General features: G+C 45.9%; 1 protein-coding gene across 1 annotated transcript in view; it reads right to left on the reverse strand.

Moving 5' to 3' along the window:
* LOC145537822 (uncharacterized) overlaps positions 1-26,927 on the reverse strand; it is a 236,423-nt gene that overhangs the window by 198,534 nt on the left and 10,962 nt on the right. The window contains exon 2 of the mRNA XM_081568714.1: positions 17,168-17,269. The gene's annotated coding sequence lies outside the window, so the exon portion shown is untranslated. The remainder of the gene's footprint in view (positions 1-17,167; positions 17,270-26,927) is intronic.

The following is a 26,927-nucleotide window of genomic DNA, read 5'->3' on the forward strand; positions in this document are numbered from 1 at the left end:
CTCGTCTGCCTTTTGATGGATCACTGATTAGGCCAAGCCCACGCAGGCTAGTCTGCCTTTTGATGGACACCGTGGATTAATCCAGACCCACCAAGGCTGGCGTGGCTAATGACGGACACCACTGATTAGGCCAGGCCCACCCAGGCTAGTCTGCCATTTGATGGACACCAGGATTAGGCCAGGCCCACCCAGGCTAGCCAGCCTTTTGATGTATGCCACAGATTAGGACAGGACCACCCAGGCTAGCCTACCTTGTGTTGGACACCACGGATTAGGACAGTCCCACCCAGGCTGGCCTGCCTTTTGAATGTACAACACTGATTAGGCCAGGCCCACCCAGGCTGGCCCGCCTTTTGATTGACACCACAGATTAGGCCTGGCCCACCGAGGCTCATCTCCATTTTGATTGACACCACTGATTAAGCCAGGCTCAACAAGGGTAGCCTGCCTTTTGATGTATACCACAGTTTAGGTCAGGCCCACTCAGGTTACCTCCCTTTTGATGAATACCACTTATTAGGCTAGGCCTAAGAAGGTTTGCCTTCCTTTTGATAGACACCATGGATTAGGCTAGTCCCACCAAGGCTAGTCAGTCAGCCTGTTGATGGATACCACGGATTAGGCCAGGCCTACCCAGGCTTGCCTGCCTTTTGATGGACACCATGGATTAGGCCAGGCTGAACCAGGCTAGATTGCCTTTTGATGGATAACACTGATTAGGTCAGGCCCACCCAGGCTGGCCTGCCTTTTGATAGACACCACTGATTAGGCCCCGCACAACCAGGCTTGTAAAACTTTTGATTGATACCAAGGATGAGGCCAGGCCCACCAAGGCTTGTCTGCCTTTTGATGGATGCCACTGATTAGGCCAGGCCCATCCAGGCTAGTCTGCCTTTTGATGGACACCACGAATTAGGCCAGGCCCACTGAGGCTGGTGTTCATTTTGATTGACAGCACTGATCAGGCTAGGACCTCCCAGGCTAGTCTGTCTTTTGATGGACACCACAGAATAGGCCAGGCACACCCAGGCTACCCTGCCTTTTGATGGACACAACTGATTAGGCCAGGACCACCCATGGTAGCCTGCCTTTTATTGGCCCCACTGATTAGGGCAGGCCCACCCAGGCTGGCCGGCTTTTTGATTGACACCACTGATTATGCCAGGCCCACTAAGACTGGCGTGCCTATTGATGGACACCATTGATTAAGACAGGCCCACCCAGGCTCATCTGCCTTTTGAATGACACAACTGATTAAGTAAGGCCACCCCAGGCTAGCCTGCTGTTTGATGGACACTACAGATTAGGACAGGCCCACGCAGGCTCATATTCCTTTTGATGGAAACCACGGAGTAGTCCAGGCCTACCCAGGCTAGCCTGCCTTTTGATGGATAACCCTGATTAGGCCAGGCCCACCCACGGTAGCCTGCCTTGTATTGTCACCACTGATTAGCGCAGGCTCACCCAGGCTGGCCTGCTTTGTGATTGACACCAATGATTAGGCCAGGCCTACCAAGACTGGCATGCCTACTGATGGACACCACGGATTTGGCCAGGCCCACCAAAGCTAGTCTGCCTTTTGATGGACACCACGTACTAGGCCAGTCTCACCAAGTCAGGAGTGGCTGTTGATGGACACCACTGATTAGGCCAGGCCCACCCAGGCTAGTCTCTGTTTTGATTGACAGCACTGATTAGGCCAGGCCCACCCGGGCTCACCTCCATTTTGATTGACAACACTGATTAGGCAAGGTGCACCCAGGCTAGTCTGCATTTTGATTGACACCACTGATCAGGCCAGGCCCACCCAGGCTCATCTTCATTTTGATTGACAGCACTGATTAGGCCAGGCTCAACCTGGCTAGCCTGCCTTTTGATGTACACCACAGATTAAGCTAGGCCCACAGAGGATCACCTCCCTTTTGATGGACACCTCTCATTAGGCTAGGCCTGAGAAGGTTGGCCTGTCTTTTCTTGGGCACCATGGATTAGGCCAGGCCCACCCAGGCTAGTCTGCCTTTAAATGGAGATCATGGATTAGGCCAGGCCCACTAGGGCTGGCCTGCCTTTTGATGGACACCACTGATTAGGCCAAGCCCAGCCAGGCCAGTCTGCCTTTTGATGGAAACAACTGATTAGGCCAGGCCCACCCAAACTAGCCTGCTTTTTGATGGACACTACAGATTAGGCGAGGACCATGCAGGCTAGCCTGTCTTTTGATGGAAACCACAGATTAGGCCAGGCGCCCTCAGGTTCGCCTGCCTTTTGAGAGACACCCCAGATTAGGCCAGTCCCACCAAGATTGGTGTGCCTTTGGATGGACAACACTGATTAGGCCAGACCCACCCAGGCTAGTCTGCCTTTTGATGGACACCACGGATTAGGCCAGGCCCATCCAGGCTAGCCTGCCTTTTCATGGAGACCATGGATTAGGCCCAGCCCACTAGGCATGTCCTGCCTTTTGATGGACACCACTGATTAGGCCAGGCCCAATCAGCCTAGCCTGCTTTTTGATGGACACCACAGTTTAGGCCAGGCCCACGCAGGCTCATATTCCTTTTGATAGACACCACGGATTAGTCCTGGCCTACCTAGGCTTACTTACCTTTTGATGGACACCATGGATTAAGCCAGGCCAACCCAGGGTAGCCTGCCTTTGATGGATAACACTGATTAGGCCAGGCCCACTCATGCTCGTCTGCCTTTTGATGAATACCACTGATTAGGCCAGGCTCATGCAGGCTAGTCTGCTTTTTGATTGACACCACGTATTAGGCCAGGCTCACCAATCTGGTGTGCCTTTTGATTGACACCAGTGATTAGGCTAGGATCGCCCAGGTTAGCCTGCCTTTTGATAGACACCATGGAATAGGTCAGGCCCACCCAGGATACCCTGCCTTTTGATGGACACCACTGATTAGGCCACGACCACCTGCGGTAGCCTGCCTTTTATTGACCCCGCTGATTAGGGCAGGTTCACCCATGCTGGCCTGCTTTTTGCGGAACACCACTGATTAGGCCAGGCCCACCACGACTGTCATGCCTAATGACGGACACCACTGATTAGGCCAGGCCCACCCAGGTTCGTCTGCCTTTTGATGCATACCACTGATTAGGCCAAGCCCACGCAGGGTAGTCTGCCTTTTGATGGACACCACGGTTTAGGCCAGGCCCACCCAGGCTCGTCTGCCTTTTGATTGGCAACACTGATTAGTCAAGGCCCACCCAGGCTAGTCTGCGTTTTGATTGACACCATTGATTAGGCCAGGCCCTCACAGCCTCACCTCCCTTTTGATGGATACCACTGATTAGGCTAGGCCGAAGAAGGGTGGCCTGCCTTTTGATGGACACCACAAATTAGACCAGGCCTACACAGGCTAGTCTGTCTTTTGATGGACACCAATGATTAGGCCAGGCCCACCCATGCTAGTCTGCCTTTTGATGGGCACCATAGATTAAGCCAGGCCCACCGAAGCTTGCCTACTTTTGATTGACACCACTGATTAGGCCAGGCCCACTCAAACTCATCTCCCTTTTGATGGACACCACTGATTAGGCCAGGCCCTCCCAGGCTAGCCTGCCTTTTGATGGAGACCATGGACTAGGCCAAGCCCACCCAGGCTAGCCTGCCTTTTGGCCGATACCACCGATTAGGCCAGGCCCACCCAGGCTAGTATGACTTTTGATTGACACCACAGATTAAACCAGGCCCACCAAGGCTAGTATGCCTTTTGATTGACATCACAGATTAGGCCAGGCCCATCCAGGCTCATCTCTCTTTTGATGGACACCATGGATTAGGCCAGGCCCACCCAGGCTAGCCTGCCTTTTGATGGAGACCAAGGATCAGCCTCGCCTCACCCAGGCTCGTCTGCCTTTTGATGGACACCACGGATGAGGCCAGGCCCACCAAGGCTCCGTGCCTTTTCCTTGATACCATTGATTAGACCAGGCCCACCCAAGCTATTCTGCCTTTTGATGGACACCACGGATTAGGCCAGGCCCACCCAGGCTAGCCTGCCTTTTGAATAAAACCACTAATCAGGCCAGGCCCAGCCAGGTTGGTGTGCCTTTTGATGGACACGACGGATTAGGCCAGGCCGACCCAGGCTAGCATGCCTCTTGTTGGACACCACAGATTAGACCAGGCCCACCCAGGCTCATCTCCCTTTTGATGGACACCACAGATTAGGTCAGGCCCACCCAAACTATACTGCCTTTTGATGGACACCACTGATTAGGCCAGGCCCACACAGGCTAGTCTGACTTTTGATGGACATGACAGATTAGGCCAGGTCCACCAAGGCTCATCTCCCTTTTGATGGACACCACTAATTAGGCCAGGCCCACCCAGGCTCATCTCCCTTTTGATGGACGCTACAGATTAGGTCAGGCCCACCCAAGCTATGCTGCCTTTTGATGCACACCACTGATTAGGGCAGGCACAGCCAGGATAGTAAGCCTTTTGATGGACATGATGGATTAGGGCAGGCCCACGCAGGCTCATCTCCCTTTGGATGGACACCGGGGATTAGGCCAGGCCCATCCGGCTAGCCTCCCTTTTGATGGACACCACTGCTTAGGCCAGGCCCACCAAGGCTCATCTCCCTTTTGAAGGAAAACACGGATTAGGCCAGGCCCATCCAGGCTGGCCTTCCTTTTGATGGACACCACTGATTAGGCCAGGCCCACCCAGTCTGGTCTGTCTTTTGACCAAAACCACTGATTAGGCCAGGCCTACCCAGGCTGGTGAGCCTTTTGATCAACACGATGAATTAGGCCAGGCCCTCCCAGGCTAGCCTTCCTTTTGAAGGACACCACAGATTAGACCAGGCCCACCCAGGCTCATCTTCCTTTTGATGGACACCATAGATTAGGCCATTTTGCTTTTTTGCATTTCTTTTCCATGGGGATTTTCTTGATCCCTGTCTCCTGTACAATGTCACGAACCTCTGTCCATAGTTCATCAGGCACTCTGTCTATCAGGTCTAGTCCCTTAAATCTATTTGTCACTTCCACTGTATACTCATAAGGGATTTGATCTAGGTCATACCTGAATGGTCTAGTGGTTTTCCCTACTTTCTTCAATTTCAGTCTGAATTTGCCAATAAGCAGTTCATGATCTGAGCCACAGTCTGCTCCCGGTCTTGTTTTTGCTGACTGTATAGAGCTTCTCCATCTTTGGCTGCAAAGAATATAATCAATCTGATTTCGGTGTTGACCATCTGGTGATGTCCACGTGTAGAGTCTTCTCTTGTGTTGTTGGAATAGGGTGTTTGCTATGACCAGTGCGTTCTCGTGGCAAAACTCTATTAGCCTTTGCCCTGCTTCATTCTGTACTCCAAGGCCAAACTTGCCTGTTACGCCAGGTGTTTCTTGACTTCCTACTTTTGCATTCCAGTCCCCTATAATGAAAAGGACATCTTTTTTGGGTGTTAGTTCTAGAAGGTCTTGTAGGTCTTCATGGAATTGTTCAACTTCAGCTTCTTCGGCGTTACTGGTCGGGGCATAGACTTGGATTACCATGATATTGAATGGTTTGCCTTGGAAACGAACAGAGATCATTCTATAGTTTTTGAGATTGCATCCAAGTACTGCATTTTGGACTCTTTGTTGACCATGATGGCTACTCCATTTTTTCTACGGGATTCTTGCCCACAGTAGTAGATATAATGGTCATCTGAGTTAAATTCACCCATTTACTCCATCTTAGTTCGCTGATTCCTACAATGTCGACGTTCACTCTTGCCATCTCCTGTTTGACCACTTCCAGTTTGCCTTGATTCATGGAACTAACATTCCAGGTTCCTATGCAATATTGCTCTTTACAGCATCGAACTTTGCGTCTATCACCTGTCACATCCACAGCTGGGTATCGATTTTGCTTTGGCTCCATCCCATCATTCTTTCTGGAGTTATTTCTCCACTGATCTCCATTAGCATATTGGGCACCTACTGACCTGGGGAGTTCATCTTTCAGTGTCCTGTCCTTTTGCCTTTTCATACTGTTCATGGGGTTCTCAAGGCAAGAATACTGAAGTGGTTGGCCATGCCCTTCTCCAGTGGACCACAATCTGTCAGACCTCCCCACCATGACCCGTCCGTCTTGGGTGGCCCCACACGGCATGGCTTAGTTTCATTGAGATAGACAAGGCTGTGGTCCATGTGATCAGATTAGCTAGTTTTCTGTAGTTTTAGTTTTAGTGTGTCTGCCCTCTGATGCCCTCTCGCAACACTTACCATCTTACTTGGGTTTCTCTTACCTTGGGCCTTGGGTAATTCTCTCGCCGCCGCCGCCGCCGCCCCCGGCTCCCGGCCCTCGGCCTGGCCTAGCTCCTCTCGGCCACGCTTCTGCTCCGAGCCGTCGCAGCCGCCTCGCGCCCCCGGCCCGGCCTAGCCCCTGTCGGCCGCCGCCGCGGGCCCCCGGCCCCACCTAGCCCCTCTCGGCCACGCTTCTGCGCCGAGCCGTCGCAGCCGCCTCGCCTCTGGAAGTTAGATTGCCTTATTTAGACTCATGGTCAGATTTTGGTTGAGACGGTAAGTGTTGCGAGAGGGCATCAGAGGGCAGACACACTGAAACTAAAATTACAGAAAACTAGCTAATCTGATCACATGGACCACAGCCTTGTCTATCTCAGTGAAACTAAGCCATGCCGTGTGGGGCCACCCAAGACGGACGGGTCATGGTGGGGAGGTCTGACAGATTGTGGTCCACTGGAGAAGGGCATGGCCAACCACTTCAGTATTCTTGCCTTGAGAACCCCATGAACAGTATGAAAAGGCAAAAGGATAGGACACTGAAAGATGAACTCCCCAGGTCAGTAGGTGCCCAATATGCTAATGGAGATCAGTGGAGAAATAACTCCAGAAAGAATGATGGGATGGAGCCAAAGCAAAATCGATACCCAGCTGTGGAGGTGACTGGTGATAGACGCAAAGTCCGATGCTGTAAAGAGCAATATTGCATAGGAACCTGGAATGTTAGGTCCATGAATCAAGGCAAATTGGAAGAGGTCAAACAGGAGATGGCAAGAGTGAACATTGACATTCTAGGAATCAGCGAACTAAGATGGACTGGAATAGGTTAACTTAACTCAGATGACCATTATATCTACTACTGTGGGCAAGAATCCCTTAGAAGAAATGGAGTAGCCATCATGGTCAACAAAAGAGTCCAAAATGCACTACTTAGATGCAATCTCAAAAACGATAGAATGATCTCTGTTCGTTTCCAAGGCAAACCATTCAATATCACGGTAATCCAAGTCTATGCCCCGACCAGTAACGCCGAAGAAGCTGAAGTTGAACAATTCCATGAAGACCTACAAGACCTTCTAGAACTAACACCCAAAAAAGATGTCCTTTTCATTATAGGGGACTGGAATGCAAAAGTAGGAAGTCAAGAAACACCTGACGTAACAGGCAAGTTTGGCCTTGGCGTACAGAATGAAGCAGGGCAAAGGCTAATAGAGTTTTGCCACGAGAACGCACTGGTCATAGCAAACACCCTATTCCAACAACACAAGAGAAGACTCTACACGTGGACATCACCAGATGGTCAACACCGAAATCAGATTGATTATATTCTTTGCAGCCAAAGATGGAGAAGCTCTATACAGTCAGCAAAAACAAGACCGGGAGCAGACTGTGGCTCAGATCATGAACTGCTTATTGCCAAATTCAGACCTAAATTCAAGAAAGTAGGGAAAACCGCTAGTCCATTCAGGTATGACCTAGATCAAATCCCTTATGAGTATACAGTGGAGGTGACAAATAGATTTAAGGGACTAGACCTGAGAGACAGAGTGCCTGATGAACTATGGACAGAGGTTCGTGACATTGTACAGGAGACAGGGATCAAGACAATCCCCATGGAAAAGAAATGCAAAAAAGCAAAATGGCTGTCTGAGGAGGCCTTACAGATAGCCGGGAAGAGAAGACAAGTGAAAAGCAAAGGAGAAAAGGAAAGATATTCCCATCTGAATGCAGAGTTCCAAAGAATAGCAAGGAGAGATAAGAAAGCCTTCCTCAGCGATCAGTGCAAAGAAATAGAGGAAAACAACAGATTGGGAAAGACTAGAGATCTCTTCAAGAAAATTAGAGATACCAAAGGAACATTTCATGCAAAGATAGGCTCGATAAAGGACAGAAATGGTATGGACCTAACAGAAGCAGAAGATATTAAGAAGAGGTGGCAAGAATACACAGAAGAACTGTACAAAAAAGATCTTCACGACACAGATAATCACGATGGTGTGATCACTCACCTAGAGCCAGACATCCTGGAATGCGAAGTCAAGTGGGCCTTAGAAAGCATCACTACAAAGCTAGTGGAGGTGATGGAATTCCAGTTGAGCTATTTCAAATCCTCAAAGGTGATGCTGTGAAAGTGCTGCCCTCGATATGCCAGCAAATCTGGAAAACTCAGCAGTGGCCACAGGACTGGAAAAGGTCAGTTTTCGTTCCCATCCCAAAGAAAGGCAATGCCAAAGAATGCTCAAACTACCGCACAATTGCACTCATCTCACATGCTAGTAAAGTAATGCTCAAAATTCTCCAAGCCAGGCTTCAGCAATATGTGAACCGTGAACTTCCAGATGTTCAAGCTGGTTTTAGAAAAGGCAGAGGAACCAGAGATCAAATTGCCAATATCCGCTGGATCATCAAAAAAGCAAGAGAGTTCCAGAAAAACATCTATTTCTGCTTTATTGACTATTCCAAAGCCTTTGACTGTGTGGATCACAATAAACTGTGGAAAATTCTGAAAGAGATGGGAATACCAGACCATCTGACCTGTCTCTTGAGAAACCTGTATGCAGGTCAGGAAGCAACAGTTAGAACTGGACATGGAACAACAGACTGGTTCCAAATAGGAAAAGGAGTACGTCAAGGCTGTATATTGTCACCCTGCTTATTTAACTTATATGCAGAGTACATCATGAGAAACGCTGGGGTGGAAGAAACACAAGCTGGAATCAAGATTGCCGGGAGAAATATCAATAACCTCAGATAGGCGGATGACACCACCCTTATGGCAGAAAGTGAAGAAGAACTAAAGAGCCTCTTGATGAAGGTGAAAGAGGAGAGTGAAAAAGTTGGCTTAAAGCTCAACATTCAGAAAACTAAGATCATGGCATCTGGTCCCATCACTTCATGGGAAGTAGATGGGGAAACAGTGGAAACAGTGTCAGACTTTATTTTTGGGGGCTCCAAAATCACTGCTGATGGTGATTGCATCCATGAAATTAAAAGACGCTTACTCCTTGGAAGGAAGGTTATGGCCAACCTAGATAGCATATTTAAAAGCAGAGACATTACTTTGCCAACAAAAGTCCGTCTAGTCAAGGCTATGGTTTTTCCAGTGGTCATGTATGGATGTGAGAGTTGGATGATGAAGAAAGCTGAGCGCCGCAGAGTTGATGCTTTTGGACTGTGGTGTTGGAGAAGACTCTTGAGAGTCCCTTGGACTGCAAGGAGATCCAATCAATCCATCCTAAAAGAGATCAATCCTGGGTGTTCACTGGAAGGTCTGATGTTGAAGCTGAAGCTCCAATACTTTGGCCACCTCATGCGAAGGGTTGACTCATTGGAAAAGACCCTAATGCTGGGTAGGATTGGGGGCGGAAGGAGAAGGGGACGACAGAGGATGAGATGGTTGGATGGCATCACCGACTCGATGGACATGGGTTTGGGTAGACTCCGGGAGTTGGTGATGGACAGAGAGGCCTGGCGTGCTGCAATTCATGGGGTCGCAAAGAGTCGGACACGACTGAGCGACTGAACTGAACTGAACTGAACTGTGAAGACCTAACCAGACATTTCTCCAAAGACATACAGATGGCCAAGACACATGAAAAGATGCTCAACATCGCTAGTTATTAGAGAAATGCAAATCAAAGCTACAATGATGGACCAACTCACACCCATCAGAATGGCTATCATCAAAATGTCTACTAGTAATAAATGCTGTACAGGATGTGGAGAAAAGGGAGCCTTCTTGCATTATTGATGGGAATGTAAATTGATGCAGCCACTATGGAGAACAGTGTGGAGACGCCTTGAAAAACTAGGAGTAACACTACTATATGACTTAGAAATTCCACTACTGAGCATATACCCTGAGAAAACCATGATTCAAAAAGACACGTGTATCCCAGTGTTCACTGCAGCACTATTTGCAACAGCCAGGACAAGAAATTAACCTAGATGTCCGTCAACACATGGATGGATAAAGAAGACTGTGGTATATATATATACAGTGGAATATTACTCAGGCATAAACAGGAGGTAGCTCAACTGAGGTGGATAAACTCTGAGCTTCTTATACAGAGTGAAGTAAGTCAGAGAAAATCAAATATTGTATGTTAATGCATACATATGCAATCTAGAAAAATGGTAGAGATGAATCTATTCGAAGGGCAGGACATAGGAACAGACATAGAAAATGGACCTGTGGACATGGCAGGGGGTGGAGAGGGGAGGGTGAGATGAATTGAGAGGGTAGTACTGATAGTTAGACACTACTATGTGTAAAACAGGTCTTGGGAGGTTGCTGTATAGCACTGGGGGCTCAGCCTGGTCCTCTCTGATGACGTAGATGGCTGGGATGGAGGCGGGCTGTGGCCAAGACTCAAGAGGGAGCGGATATATGTATACTTATAGACGATTCACCTTGTTGTACAGCAGAAACTAACGCAATACTGTAACGTAATTATACTTCGATTAAAAAAATAAAGGACTTCCCTCCTATTGAAACTGCAATCCTAACATCATAACATTAATAATCAACTGGCAAATAATAATCAATAGGCAACTGCTAATAAACATCTTACTATGTCGCAGTCATTGTCGTACCTCTAAGAGGTGGGTAGCAGCATAAGTTTTACAGATGAGGAAACTGAGGCCCATAGACATTGAATAATGTGTTCCAGGTCACAGAGTGAGTGAAAAACTCAGGAAAGCTGACTCTAGAGTCAATGAGCTTGACCACTATGCTATTCTGTTTTGAGGAAGGAGTTCCCTTTGCTCTGGTTGACAAAACCCATGGGGAGATGTCTTCCTTGCCTCCCACTGGCCTTATCTCTTTCAAATATGGTTCCGAACAAGACCCGTCAAGAAGATTATCTCTGGAGTCTGTCTTTGACCCTCTTTTCTCTTTCCTCCCCTCTAAATTCTCTCCTGGGATAACTACACTCATTCCTATGACTCCAAAGGGACTGATATCTGATGATGTCCCCAACGTGTGTGTCTAAGGAGATGCGCTCTCCAAGGTACTCACACATACAGCTGCTATTTCTTCAGGCGCTGCAGACACCTAGATGTGTCCTGGCCTGAAAATGAAATTCCCACAAGCTCTTCAAAGTTGGTGCTCTTGAACTGCATTATCCCTGGTGAGTGGACTCGCTGGCCACAAAGCTGCTCAGGGCCACTACAAGTTATCGGTCCACTTTTCCTTCTCCATCTTCCAACATTTCGATAGCCATCATGTCTCTCCAAGTCAACTTACTGTTCCCCTGTATTTTGAATCTCATGGCTCATCTCCACCCCTGCTGCTTTGATGCAGGTCCTCATTACTGCACCTTCCATCTCTGGATGTTGTTAAGTGCTGTGCAGCCGCTCAGTCGTGTCTGACTCTTTGCGACCTCATGGACTGCCAGCACGCCAGGCCTCCCTGTCCATCACCAACTTCCGGAGCTTGCTCAAACTCATGTCCATTGAGTCGGCGATGCCACCCAGCCATCTCAACCAACCATCACATCCTTGATGAGTCTTCCTGAATGTATCCTCTGGTCCAGTTTATAATCTCATCAATTCTTCTGCAGGGCAGCTGCACAAACTCTAAAGGCAACTCTGATCAAGGTACTCACTGGATGGCAAGTATCTCGGTGCCCTCACCCCTAAGAAATATTTAGCAAGAAGTTCTTCCAAGCTTTATCCCTTCCCGGGACTTCCCTGGTGGTCCAGTGGCTAAGACTCTGTGCTCCCAGTGCAGGGGGGCCCAGGTTCAATCCTGCACCAAGGAACTAGATCCCATATGCCGCATCTAAAAGCTCACATGCCACAACTAAAGATCCTGCACATTGCAACTAAGACTCGGCACAGCCAAATAAATAAGTGATTTTTTTTTTAAATAAAAGATTTCTCCCTTCCCTTCCTCTTAATTTTGCTTCCTTGCAATTTCTGCAAAGTATCTGTCGTACCAACTCACAAACTGCAATTGAACTAAATTCCCTGCATACTTAAGAACAGGATTTGTTATACTTTGCCATTGTTCTTGTTGTTCAGGTCCTAAGTCATGTCCAACTCTTTGCAAACCCCATGAACTGTAATCCGCCAGGGTTCCTGTGTCCATGGAATTTTCTAGGCAAGAATACTGGAGTGGGGAGCCTTTCCCTTCTCCAGGGGATCTTCCTGACCCAGGGATCGAACCCAGGTCTCCTGCACTGCAGGCATATTCTTTACCCGCTGAGTCACTGGGAAGCCCTTAGAGACTTTGAAGGAGCCAGGCACTGCCAACACTTTGATTTCTGAGTTCTGGATTCCAGAATGACAAGAGGAAATGTTTCTTTGGTTTTAAGACCCCTCGGTTATGGTAACTTGTTGCAGCAGCCTACGGGACTTAGGCACTGTTGGTCCCATGGTTGTTGTGTTGCTGTTGTTCAGTTGCTCCGTCGTGTCTGACGCTTTGCGACCCCATGGACTGCAGCACGCCAGGCTTCCCTGTCCTTCACCATCTCCTGGAGCTTGCTCAAACTCATGTCCATCGAGTCGGTGATGCCATCCAACCATCTCATCCTCTGTCGTCTCTTTCTCCTCCCGCCCTCAATCTTTCCCAGCATCAGGGTCTTTTCCAATGAGTCAAGCCACACTTTGAATATCAATAAACTATACTTTCCTACCAAGAAGCTGGATGAAGGTTTTCCTTTAAACCCTCCATATCTGTGCATGGGTACACAGGACATACTTGAGCGTTGGTTCCAGGAAAGACACCCACCTCTAGATGTATTTCTGTTTTCAGAGATGCTCACATTGATGGCTTTCAGGATAACTTACCAACTGTCTGATTATTGTACTTCTGGGTGTTTCCTGTAAGCCTTTTGAAGTCAGTGTCTTAGATAGTCCCATCTTTTCACGACCTGTCCTTAGCACAGGACGTGACACTTAATCGCCTCTTGAGCCTTCATTTTTTTAAAGTCTTTAATGAATTTGTTATAATATTGCTTCTGTTTTATGTTCTGATTTTTGGCCATGAGCCGTATGGCATCTTAGCTCCTGACTAGGGATCAAACCCGAACCTCCTGCATTGGAAAGCGACATCTGTGGACCACCAGGGAAGACCCTCCCCAAGCATTTCTGAAAAATTTATGTGTCTAGAAGCTCAATACGGGCCTAGGTCAATTTCTACCAGTAAGGAACAGTATAACTATTTTCTCTTTATTTGCACAAAAACGATTAAAAGAATCAAAGGGGGGGGATGTACTAATCAACTTAGCAAATCATTCGAGGGCGTAATGTTTTGAATAACCCTCTGATTATGACATTTTAAATCTCACTTGAACCCTCTTCTTCCTGCAGTAGTCTTAAAATCTTCCTTCAAAATTGATCAACGCGGCTTTCTTGTTTCTAAAATTCATCAAGCAGTTGGGAACGTATTTATAAATAGGTTCCATCGCAGGACCTTTACTGCACACAATAAGTAAGATATCATCCATTTTCCATGGCCAGAGAGCTGAATTATCACTTATGAAAGCAATCACCCCTTGAATATTGCTTCTAATAATCCCGTCCATCAATCACGTATTTTTTTCTTAATTCATCCGCACACCATTTTAAATGCAAACGCAGTTCACCTTCCCAATATCTATGAGAATGAAACCCCATCACAGTTGAAAATTTATAGCCCTGGCTCACATGAGTTCATAGAGCAATATTCCCAATAGTTAAATCTTTCCAACACAGTTAAGTGAAGTGAAGTGAGAAGTCTAACTGGCTGTTTCCACTCAGCTGAGCTGTCTTCACTGCTCTTATTCACCCTGTCAAGTGAGAAACACCAGGTGGTCGCCTTGGCAGCTTAAAGGATATTGAGCTCAGACCTGGGAATGACACAGAAAAGACCAACGCAAAGAGACATGTGCCCCAGTGTTCACGGCAGCGACCTAAACGTCCACTGACAGAGGAACGGTAAAGCTGTGGTGTGTGTGCATGTATAAATATGGCTTCCACGGTGGCTCAGATGGTAAAGAATCTGTTTGCAGTGCAGGAGACCTGCGTTCGATCCCATGGTTGGGAAGATCTCCTGGATCTCTTGGAATAGCTACCCACTCCAGTATTCTTGCCCGGAGAATCCCATGGACAGAAGAGCCCGGCCGGCTACAGTCCATGGGGTCGCAAAGAGTTGGACACGACTGAGCAAGTATATATTCGGCAGAATGCTTTCCAGGTGGCACGAATGCTAAAGAGCCCACTTGCTAAAGCAGGAGGCATGAAAGATGTGGGTTCAAGCCCTGGGTGGGGAAGATTCCCTGAAGGACATGGCAACTCACTCCAGTGTTTTTGCCCGGAGAATTCCATGGATAGAGGAGCCTGGTGGACTACAGCCCGTAGGGTCACAAAGCGGTGGACATGACTGAAGTGACTCTGCACATATGCACGTGGGCACAGACATATTCACACACACACACACACACACACACACACATACACACATATACAGACATTGATGCTGAGAAAGACTGAGGGCAGAAGGAAGAGGGGGCAGCAGAGGATGAGATGGTTGGATGGCATCACTGACTCAATAAACATGAGTTTGAGCAAATTCCGGGAGATGGTGAAGGACAGGGAAGCCTGGCGTGCTGCAGTCCGTGGAGTCACAAAGAGGCGGACACAACTGAGTGACTGAACAATAGCGTTATATATACAATGGACCACTGTGCTGTGCTAAGTCACTTCAGTCATTACTAAGCCACAAAAACAAATGAAATAACGCCATCTTCAGCAACATGGATGGAGCCAGAGATGATCATATTGAGTGAAGTAAGTCAGAAAAAGACAAATATCATGTAATATCACTTATAAGTGAAATCTAAAATATGACAAAAACGAACTTATCTATGAAACGAAAAACAGAATTACAGATGTAGAAAATAAACTTATGGTTACCAGGAGGTGAGGGGGAAATGACAGTCAGGGAGTCTGGGATGGACAAGGACACACTGCTGTATTTAACATGGAGAACCAGCAAGGACCTGCTGGACATCACAGGGAACTCTGCTCAATACTCTGTAATAACCTGATGGTTTCCAGGGGGAAGGATGGGGGGAAGGTATAGTCAGGGAGTCTGGGATGGACGTGGACACACTGCTGTATTTAACATGAAGAACCAACCAGGACCTGCTGGACAGGACAGGGAACTCTGCTCAATACTCTGTAATAACCTTATGGTCACCAGGGGGAAGGGTGGGGGAAGGGATGGTTAGGGAGTTTGGGATGGACATGGACACACTGCTGTGTTTAACATGGAGAACCAACAAGGACCTGCTGGACAGCACAGGGAACTCTGTTCAATACTCTGTAATAACCTTATGGTTCCCAGGGGGAAGGATGGGGGAAGGGATAGTCAGGGAGTCTGGGATGGACATGGACACACTGCTGTGTTTAACATGGAGAACCAGCAAGGACCTGCTGGACAGCACAGGGAACTCTGCTCAATACTCTGTAATAACCTTATGGTTCCCAGGGGGAAGGATGGGGAAAGGAATAGTTAGGGAGTCTGGGATGGACATGGACACACTGCTGTATTTTACATGGACAACAAACGACCTGCTGTCCAGCACAGGGAACTCTGCTCAATACTCTATAATGACCTGTATGGGAAAAGAATCTGAAACAAAGTAGATATTTGTATATGTATAACTGATTCTGTCCTCTGTCTCATCCTCTGGATGAGATGGCTGGATGGTATCACCAACTCAATGGACATGAGTTTGAGTAAACTCTGGGAGCTGGTAATGGACAGGGAGGCCTGGCGTGCTGCGGTCCATGGGGTTGCAGAGTCTAACACGACTGAGCGACTGAACTGAACTGATAACTGATCACACTGCTGTATACCAGAAACTGATACAATATTGTAAATAAACTATACTCCAATAGATTTAAAAAAAAAATCACTATAGAAAAAGATGTGAGATATACACACACACACACATATATATATATAATGGAATATTAGTCATATAAAGGAATAACAAATGCCATTTGCAGCGACATGGATGGAGTTAGAGATGATCATACTGAGTGAAATTAGCGAAACATGATATGATACTGCTTGTAGGTGGAATCTAAAATATGATATAAATGAACTTATCTATGAGATAGACACAGAATCACAGACATAGAAAACAGACTGGCGGCTGCCCAGGGGAGTTGGGGGAGGGTTAGACTGTGAGTTTGAGATTACAGAATGCAAACTAGTATATACAGATGGATAAACAAGGACCTACTGCCTAGCACAGGGAACTATATTTGATATCTTGTAATAAGCTATAACGGAAAAGTGAAAGTGAGTGTGAACGTCGCTCAGTTGTGTCCGACTCTTTGAGACCCCCATAGATGGTCCATGGAATTCTCCAGGCCAGAATACTGGAGTGGGTAGCCTATCCCTTCTCCAGGGGATCTTCCCAACCCAGGAATCCAACTGGGGTCTCCTGCATTGCAGGCAGATTCTTTACCATCTGAACTACAGGGGACGTGTGTGTGTGTGTGCGTGTACCCACATACATATCTGACTCACTTTGCTGTACAGGACAGTGTGTGTGTGTACACGACTCACTTTGCCATACAGGGCTTCCCAGTTCAATTTCTGGGTCGGGAAGTACCCCAGAAAACGAAATGGCAACCCACTCCAGCATTCTTGCATGGGAAATCCCATGGAAGGAGGAGCCTGGCAGGCTGAAGTCCATGGGGTTGCAAAGAGTTGGACACGACTGAGGCAACTTAGCACAAAAGGCACAGTTTACTGTAGATTTGAAACTAACTTAATAGAGAAAATCACACATACTTCAACAAAACAAAATTTTAGAATCAGAATCAAGAACAGATCTGTTCAGGGTAGAATGGCAACCCTTAAAGACATCCACACCGTCACCCCTGGAAACTGTAAAAGGCTGACCTTGCCGGGCAGAAGAGACTTTGCAGGCATGCTGAAGGACCATGAGATGCTGAAACGACGCTGGAGTATCCCGGTAGGTCTGATGTCATCAGGAGCATCTTTCTAAGAGGGAAAGGGAAGAAGGGTCAGGGTCTATGAGGTCACAGTGATGGAGGGGGGCAGCTCAGGGTGGAGCCAGGAGCCCAGCATTACAGGCACCTCCAGACGACCTGGGGGCTCAGACGGTAAAGAATCTGCCTGCACTGCAGGAGAGCCAGGTTCGATCCCTGGGTCGGGAAGATCCCCTGGAGAAGGGAATGGCAACCCACTCCAGTGTTCTTGCCTGGAGAATCCCATGGACAGAGGAGCCCAGCAGGTTACAGTCCATGGGGTCGCACAGAGTCAGACACAACTGAGCGACTGACATTTTCACTAACCAGACACTCGACAAAGCGAGAATACGGATTCTCCCCTAAAACCCCCGAGAAGAAAGCAGCTACATGGACTCCCTAGATGTAAGCCCAGCGAAACCCCATGCTGGACTTCTGACCTCCAAAATGACAAGATGATAAGCCAGTGCTGTTTCAAGGCCCTATGCTTGTGGCAATTTTTTTTTTCTTTTTGAATTGGGGTATAGTTGCTTTACAAGGTTTTGTTGGTTGCTGCTGAACAGAGAAGTGAAAACAGCCGTGTGTATACACATATCTGTAAAGGTTTCATTTCTCCTTTAAATCTGATTGAGAGCCTCACAGGTCTGAATATTGTTGGTTGTAGTTTTTTTCCCATTCATCTCTTTATATTTTTAATTATATATTTTACATCGGAGGGTAACAGCTTTACAACGCTGTGTTGGTTTTTGCTGTACAATGAAGTGGGTTAGCGATAAGTACACATAAATCCATTGCAGAAGGAAATGGCAACCCACTCCAGTGTTCTTGCCTGGAGAATCCCAGGGACGGGGGAGCCTGGTGGGCTGCCATCTATGGGGTCGCACAGAGTCGGACACGACTGAAGCGACTTAGCAGCAGCAGCATATATATATCCCCCAGGATTGTTGCCTGCAGAATCCCAAGGACAGAAGAGCTTGGTAGGCTACAGTCCATGGGATCACAGAGCTGGACACGACAGAGACTAACACACACACACACACACACACACACAAACACGCACACACACATATGCCCTCCCTTTTGAGTCTTCTCCCCCAAAGCACAGAGCGTGAGAGAAAGGAAAACCACAGCACAGTTCTCTCTAGTTTTGAGGTCTCATGGAAGGAGAAATCCTTTCTACTTTGCTGTGTGTTATTCACTGACATAGGTTTCCCTTGTAGCTCAGTTGGTAAAGAATCTGCCTGCAATGCAGGAGACCCGCCCGGGTTCGATCCCTGGGCTGGGAAGATCCCCTGGAGAAGGAAATGGCATCCCACTCCAGTATCTCTGCCTGGAAAATTTGATAGAGCAGCCTGGTGGGCTGCAGTCCATGGGGTTGCAAAGAGTCGGATATGACTGAGTGACTAAGGCTTTCAGTTTCACAGGTCAGAGGTGAAACTATGCTGACACAAGAGAGGAACAAGAGGTCCAGGTGTGTATGTTGGATTCCTGTATAGGACGATGGGCGTGCATGTGTGTGTGTGACTGTTTTCATCTTCTGATACTATGGATAGATTCCTGGGTGTTCCACTGACCTTTCCATAAATCTGCTCTTCTTCTCACATTCCTCTGCACAGACCTTTTACATAATTTTTTTTGATGGTATTTCTAGAAGGGAGGCACAGAAATCTATGGCATCTTCCTTCAGTTAACCTCCTACTTAAGTGATTTCCCCTCCTTTCCTTTCGGCACTCTGATAGCATTCTCCTCTCAGTACACATCACGAAAGCATGTCATAGCCAAGTCACTTCCTTGAAGGTTTGTTGCATAATCAGTTCTACTGAAGTTTAGTAATTCGTTTTTAGAGATTTTTTTTTTTTTTTTGATGTGGACCATGTTGAAGTTTTTATTGAATTTTTTTACAGTGTCGTTTCTGTTTTGCATTATTTTTTTTTGGTCATGAGACATACAGGATCTGATTCTCTGCTGCTGAATGAGATGGTTGGATGGCATCACCAACTCGATGGGCATGAGTTTGAGCAAGCTCCGGAAGATGGTGATGGACAGGGAAGCCTGGTGTGCTGCAGTCCATGGGGTCGCAAAGTCGGACATGACTGAGTGGATGAATAACGTTGTGGGGTCTTAGCTTCCTGACCAAGGATGGAAACATCCCCCACCCTACACTGGAAGGCGAGGTCAACCACTGGACCACCGAGGAAGTCTCCAGGGCTTGTTTCCTGCTGATCTAGATACATCACTCAAGTCAGATTGAAGAAAGCAACTACATCTTCCTTTCTGGGGACTATTTGCCTTTGCATGCACGTGATCCATCCTTTTAAATCGATTCAGTGTAACGTGTTTTTATCACAGCAACGGATATGTGGTTCCCCAAGCCAGAGGCACTCTGCCCTCACCGTCTGCCTCTCAACCGATCCTCTGATGTGTGAAGTGAAAAATGTTACGTAAACAGCAACCTTTCACCAGTGGCTTAGGAAATCCCTTCTGATGGATGCCACATTCCCATCTTGAAGTCCAGCTTCTTCTGTTTACACTGACAATCAAGTGACCCATGATGCACTTCTGAATGTGGCCAAAAGCATCCTTCCTTGCTTGCTAGGAGAAATTTATGAATAATTCTACACAAAGTAAGGGCTTCTTCACAGGTGGCTCAGTGGTAAAAAAAAGTCTGCCTGCCATTGGGGCAAATGAGGGTACAGTTCTTGGGTTGGGAAGATTCCCTGGAGAAGGGAAGGGCAACCCACTCCAGTATTCTTGCCTGGAGAATCCCATGGACAGAGGAGCCTGGTGGGCTACAGTCCACAAGTTCGCAGAGTCAGGCATGACTGAGCAACTAAGCATGAATGCATGCATGCACACGAAGCCAGCCTGTCACGTGTCCAGTTTTGAACCAGGATTTTGTTTGAAAATGTAGTGCTTTGGGATCGTGCTTTTTTTCCCCCCTGATGGGAGGAAGGGGCCGTCGTGAAGTGCTGGTAGGAACGAATCCATGAAAAGGTGACGAGGAAAAGAAACGAGATCAGCTCAAAAAACTGCCTCTCACTGCTATCTATGAGTATTATATCTGCTCCAGAGGCGTCTTCCTGCTCAGCCTTTTTATCCGTGAATATTTCTTGCTCCTAAAGAGGATTAGGCAGATCACTCAGTGTCTGAAACCCTAGCATAGCCCTGGGGAAATGTCTCATGTCACCATGTGCAGAGTTGGGAAGGACCACATGTGGAATATACATCCTTTTCTGCAGAAAGAAGGTGACATCCTGGAAAGAGCATGGGCTTATGAAGGCATGAGTTTGAGCAAACTCCGGGAGTTGGTGATGGACAGGGAGGCCTGGCGTGCTTCCGTCCATGGGGTCGCAAAGAGTTGGACACGACTGAGCGACTGAACTGACTGATATGAAGGCTGATGACCCCCCAAAGCAATCAGTTTCTTGGCTTAAAAAACAAATAAAAAAGATACAGGACTTCCCTGGTGGTCCAGTGGTGAGGGCACCACACTTCCCATGAACAGGTGTGGGTTAGATCCCTGGTCGAGGAACTAAGATCCTACATGCGATGCAGCGTGACCAAAAAATTAAAAAAAATTTTTTCTTTAGAAGATGCTGAATAATATTTACTTCCTGCATCTACCTTTTGTATAATCATATCTACATCAATGGTAACAAATGTCTATCACATGCACTGTCTTTTCTTCAAATTTTTTTTTTTATACTGAAGTATATCTGACTTACAATGTTGTATCAGTTCAGTTCAGTCGCTCAGTCATGTCCGACTCTTGGCGACCCCATGGACTCCAGCACGCCAGGCCTCCCTGTCCATCACCAACTCCCAGAGTCCACCAAACTCATGTCCATTGAGTCGGTGATGCCATCCAACCATCTCATCCTGTGTTGTGTTAGTGTCTGCTATAACAGCAAAGTGATTCAGTTTTATATAGATGGCTTCCCTGATGGCTCAGATGGTAAAGAATCCGCCTGCAATGCAGGAGACCTGGGTTCGATCCCTGCATTGGGAAGATCCCCTGGAGAAGGGAAAGGCTTTCCACTCGAGAATTCTGGCCTGGACTAAGTCCATGGGTCGCAAAGAGCCAGACATGACTGAGTGACTTTCACTTACTTTATATATATATATATATATATATATAAAATGTATATATATATATTATTATATATATTATTGGTTTTGCATATATATTATTCTTTTCTGGATTGTTTTCCACTATAGTTTATTACAAATATTGAATATAGTTCTCTGTGCTATTCAGTAGGACTTTGCTCATCTATTTTACATAGAGTGGTGTGTGTCTGATAACCCTAAACTCCTAATTTTACCCTGCCCTCTCTTTCCCCTTTGGTAGCCATAAGTTTATTTTCTCTGTCTGTGTGTCTGTTTCAGTTTTATAAATAAATTCATCTGTGTCATATTTTAGATCCCACATAGAATTGATACCATATAATACGTCTCTTTCTCTGTCTGACTGACTTCACTCGGTATGATCGCCTCTAGGTCCATCCACACTGCTGCCAATGGCATTATTTCATTCTTTCTTTATGGCTGAGTAGTATTCCATCGTATGTACATACCACATCTTCTTTATCCGTTCCTCTGCCAATGGACGTTGAAGTTCCTTCCGTGTCCTGGGTACTGTAAATAGTGCTGCTATGAACATTGGGAGGTATGTATCTTTTTGAATCAGAGTCAAATCCTACGTTGTTACATAACTATGTAGTGATTTAAGAGTGAAAGGGATGGAATATCAAAACCGTGTTTTCATCTCAGCGCTTCTGTTGACTACCTTCAAGACTTTGGACAGTTTTGGACAATTTGATGTTTCTGTGGCTCAGTTTCCTCAGATATTAAAATGGAAGGATGACAGGACTTTTCTTAAGATGCTACAAATGGCATAATACATACTGAATGCTTTGACTGTATTTTAAACTCAAGTATCTTGCTTATGGGCTTCCCCTGTGGCCCAGATGGTAAAGAATCTGCCTCTAATGCAGGAGACCCAGGTTCGATCCCTGAGTCAGGAATACCCAAAACGACTTAACACATATCTTGTTTATTATTTTTATAGAGGAAATTCTGACAGAGAGAGTTTCCATCATTTGTCAGTTTTCTCAGGGACGAAAAAAAAAAAAAGGCTACGTGGAAAGAGAGTAAATTCCTGCCATTGAGTCTCAGAAGATTCCTTGAGATCTTTAAAGGCAGATAAGAGAGATAATATTGAAGCCAATGGACTCACACTTGTTATGAGTGGTTATTCTTGCAGGATGCAATTTGAGTCCCTCTTATGATCAAATAATAGAAACCTTTTTTATTATTAAATTTTTACTATGGATATAGTCCTCCCAAAGGGGAAAAAAAAGTACCATTACAGAAGAAAGTATTACCATTTACATACAAAATAAAATACTATGTACATGATTTGGCAATAAGCTCACAGCAGTTGTTACGCATTAAAATAAAAAGCAAAAAAATCACTGTTTCCAAACAATGATTATTTGCAAAGTACAGTTTTATGTTTTTTGCTTTTTTTTTTAAATTGTCCTTTTGAGAGAATAATTAAATTTAATCATGTTCAATATTTCTCAATGTTTCAACAAGGGATTAGGATTTCCCTAAAGGGCATATCTTGGGCTAAATTGTTTATCTATAATTTGTTCTCAAAATGATCTAATGTAGGAAAAATATGTTCTGTTGAATTTCCTATTTAAATGATTCCTGAATTTCTTAGGACAATGACATTATACTGAATTTTCATTCTAGGATTCAGATGTGTGCGGACACATAGGTAGGCATGCAAAACGCTGGCCATTAAGTTAATTTTTAAATTATGTCTGACTTTCATTTTAGACATCCTTTCACCATGGCTTTGAAGTCTCCCTCTCTCTTTTTTTGGCTGAGATGGGTCTTGGTTTTGGTACACGGGCTCTTACCTGGTGGTGAGGAGACTCTCTGGTTGTGGCAGGTGGGCCGTAGTTGCCACATAGCATACGGTATCTTAGTCCCCCGATCAGGGGTCAAACCCACGTCCCCCGCATTGGAAGGCAGATTCTTAACCACTGGGCCACCAGGGAAGCCAAAGAAGTCTCTCTTCAATGCCCCCTTTCTCTTATCTCCACATTGAGCCATCACGGCAACTAAAATATCAATCGTTCAACAAAAGGGAAAGACACAAGGCATTGAAATGTGAAATTGTGCATTTAACATTAGTTATTTCCATGGTGATAGGATAATGCTACTTTTTTCTTCATGTTTTCTACATTTCAAAAGTGTTCCACTTTCGATTTACCTTTTAAAATAAAAGGTCTATATTTTTTTTCCCCTTTACATGCTGTCTTCATCTGGTAGTTACAGGATTTTTGTCATATTATGATCACTTGGCATTAATGTACTTTTTCCCTTGAATTCTTTAGAAAATATTAACTTATACTTCCACAAAAAAAATCAAGGGCTGTTTTTGAGCTAATTATAGAATATTCTGTATCAATTAATAACTGCTTTCTTATACATGTATCTATAACCTGTAATACTGTATATAATATTATATACTGTTGTACAATGTTATATACTATAGTATGTATAGTATATATATACTATTCATGATACAATATAATATTATAATGTATCTATAGCCTGTGCATTTTTTACCTAAACACTTTTCTGTTACTAATTTCATTATATTTTTTAATGTTAGTGGCATTTATTTTTATATGGGAGTATAGTTAATTAACAATGTTACATTAGCTGCAGGCATACAACAAAGTGATTCAGTTATACATATACATGTATCCACTGTCTTTCAAAATATTTTCCCATGTAGGTTGGTATATAATATTGACCAGAGTTCCCTGCATTATACAGTAGGTTCTGTTGGCTGTGCATTTTACACACAGTAGCAGGTATATGTGAATCCCAAGTGGACACCAAAGTGAATCAGCCACACATATACAGATATTTATTCTTTTTCAGATTATTTTCCCATGGAGGTTATTACATAATACTGAGCAGAGTTCCCTGTGCTATACAGCAGGTCCTTGATATTCATTGTATTTTGCAAATTCTATTCCTTTTTCTAGGTGCTTGGGAATATCTAAGGTAGAGTGCTAGCCATCTCACCAGGAAATTACAAGTATTAATTAAACAGAAAATGTCTCTATCATGTACACCCTTTATTCAGGATATATATACTCTTTTGCAAGACACCACAAAGACTTTGTCTTTTCCGACTTTATGCTAAGAAGGTATACAGTGAGAAAGCAAGAGATATGCCAGTAACATTTACAAAATCGACAGAGAACCTGGTGCCAACACGCCTGGGAAGAATCCAGAATGTGAATCAAAACAATTAATTTTTTTAGGGAAAAAAAAAAAAAACTAACAAGAAAATCTATACAAGATTTGGCTCACAGCAAACCCCAGCTTCACTCTACAACTTAGAAAAATGATTGTTATATTTTTCTACAAGGGCACAGATAATCAATGTTACTGGCTCTGGGGGCCAGATGGTCAGTTCTGAACTGATAAGATAAAAGCAGACATTGGCCACTTCCCAGGTAGCGCAGTGCTAAAGAATCTATCTGCCAATGGAGATTCTATCCCTGGGTCAGGAAGATTCCCTGGAGGAGGAAATGGCAACCCACTCCAGTATTCTGGCCTGGAGAATCAAATGGACAGATGAGCCTGGTTACAGTCCATGGGGTCACAAAGAGTTGGATGCAACAAACTCTAACAGCACACAGCACACAGCACTCACACACACAGCACACAGGTATTGGCCACATTCAAAAGAATGAGGGTATCTGTGTTTCACAAAAACTTTGCTAAAACAGGTCCCAGGGCTTGTGTGTGTAGTTGGTCAAACTCTGCAAGAGATGCCACCTAAGAAGGGAGAGAGTCCCTTGGACTGCAAAGAGATGCAACCAGTCAACCCTAAAGGAAATCAACCCTGAGTATTCATTGGAAGGACTGATGCTGAAGCTGAAACTCCAATAATTTGGACACCTGATGTGAAGAGCTGACTCATTGGAGAAGACCCTGATGCTGGGAAAGACTGAAGGCAAGAGGAGAAGGGGATGATAGAGGATGAGATGGTTGGATGGCATCATTGACTCGATGGACATGAGTTTGAGCAAAACTTCGGGAGTTGGTGATGGACAGGGAAGCCTGGCGTGCTGCAGTCCATAGGGTCGCAGAGAGTTGGACACGACTGAGCGACTCCACAGCAACAACAATGAAGAGTGTCCCTGGAGGAGGGCATGGCAGTCCACTCCAGTAGTCTTGCCCAGAAAATCCCATGGACAGAGGAGCCTGATGGGCTTCAGCCCTCAGTGTCACAAAGAGGTGGACACGACTGAGCAACAAGCAGACAGACAAGAAGAGTGCAAACAGATTTCTGGCCATTTAGGCAAAGCCGAGGCTTCAGGTGAAAGCAGCTACCAAAATAAGAGACCAACATACCAAAAGAACAAGCTGTGAACAGATCTCCAACCTTCCAGAGGAGGACGGGGCCGGTTTTGAACCCCTGGTATCTCCCACCCATTCCTGTCTCTGTCTCCCTGTACCCAGGGAGAGCGTATAGATTCCAGGATGCTCGGTCCCAAGGCTGAAGGAAGCCATCAGTGGTGCAGGGTTTTCCCAAGAGAGAAACTTCACTCTCAGTGGTACAGATGGACTTGTTCCCAGGGCAGGAGCAGAGATACACACGTAGAGAATGGACTTGCGGACACAGTAGGAGAAGGAGAGGGTGGAACGGACTGAGAGAGTGGCACTGACATATATACACGACCGCGTGTAAAACCGACGGTTAGTGGGAAGGTGCTGTGTAACACAAGCTCAGTTTGGGGGTCTGTGATGACCTAGAGGGGTGGGGGGTGGGAGGGAGGCTCAAGAGCGAGGGGACATATGTCACTGATTGTATGAATGTCATATCATTATATGATATGAATATATGCCACGTCATTGATCAACCAGTCCATCCTAAAGGAAATCGACCCTGAATATTCATGGGAAGGACTGATGCTGAAGCTGAAGCTCCAATACCTTGGCCACCTGATGCAAAGAGCCGACTCCTTGGAAAAGACCCTGATGCTGGGAAAGACTGAAGGTGGGAGGAGAAGGTGGAGACAGAGGATGAGACGGTTGGATGGCATCACCGACTCGATGGACATGAGTTTGAGCAAACTCTGGGAGATGGTGAAGGACAGGGAAGCCTTGGCGTGCTGCAGTCTTTGGGGTCCAAACAGTTGGACAGGCCTTAGTGACGGAACAACATCAAATCTGGAGGACCGTGAAACATGGGTGTAAACTGATTATGAAAGCCATGGCTGAAGGTGCAGCATGTTCAACAGCTGACCCTAGATAAGCATCACTCACCTCCTGGATAAGTGTGCATGATCACCACAAGTAAAGACTGAGATCCAGGTACAGTGTGATAAATCCATTGGTATGCCTTCGAATATGTTCACGGGATAGATCCAGAAACATTTAACCTTTTTGTTTTTTTTACTGTGTTGAGCAGTTTGTGTGAGTTGCAATTCTTATCTCACATAAATAGCATGCTTTAAATATTGCTATCTGATTATTTGACTATGTGTGTGTGTACGTGCTAAGTTGCTTCAGTTGTATCCAACTCTGTGCGACCCAATGGACTGCAGCCCGCCAGGCTCCTCTGT

Source organism: Giraffa tippelskirchi, chromosome Y, assembly GCF_054371585.1.
Source record: "Giraffa tippelskirchi isolate mGirTip1 chromosome Y, T2T-mGirTip1v1.2.pri, whole genome shotgun sequence".
NCBI classification, from domain to species: domain Eukaryota; kingdom Metazoa; phylum Chordata; class Mammalia; order Artiodactyla; family Giraffidae; genus Giraffa; species Giraffa tippelskirchi.